Raw genomic sequence first — 725 nt, forward strand, 5'->3', positions numbered from 1 at the left:
CACATACGAATACATACATATACGCAAACCCGTATACTAACTCTCCCAATCCACCGTTGAACTCCCAACCATATAAACACCCCGCCATTTAAGGTCAAAATACGACCTCGTCTGTGTATTTACCGAACAGCCACTTCCTCTACCCTATCAGCTGCCTCGTTTCATCGCCGCTCAGATAAGGTCAAGCTAAAAACGAGGTTAATCTGTAGAACCTATAATGACAGGCCAGGAGTAGCGTAGCGATGGGCTGTCGGTTTCCTGTACTTTGCTTGAAGGTTCGAAACGATTTTTTTTTTTTTTTTTTTTTTTTGAGGGGGGGGTAAAGGGGTAGGATATGGGGGGGTGAGGGGGTGGTAGGGGGTGAGGGGGTGGTAGGGGGTATGAGTGTGAGGGTGGGGTAGGGGGTATGAGTGTGTGGGGGTGGTAGGGGATGGGGGTAGGGGGAAGGGGTATGAGTGTGTGTAGGGTGGTAGGGGGTAGGGGGTATGAGGTGAGTGTGTGGGGAGGGGGTAGGGGATTAGGGGGTAGGAGTATATGGGGAGGGGGAAGGTTATCTTGACACGATTTGACGGGGGTTAGTGGATTGACTTGGGTGGATGGATGGATGATTTTTTTTTTCTCTCTATCTCTCTATCTCTTTACCTCCTTATCTCTTTTTTTATTTTCTCTTTCTTTACCTCTCTCTATCTATCTCTATCTATCTCCTTCTCCCGTTCTTTCTCTTT

This window comes from Penaeus japonicus, unplaced genomic scaffold (assembly GCF_977035675.1).
Source record: "Penaeus japonicus unplaced genomic scaffold, GWHDUDI00000001_assembly GWHDUDI00000020, whole genome shotgun sequence".
NCBI lineage: Eukaryota > Metazoa > Arthropoda > Malacostraca > Decapoda > Penaeidae > Penaeus > Penaeus japonicus.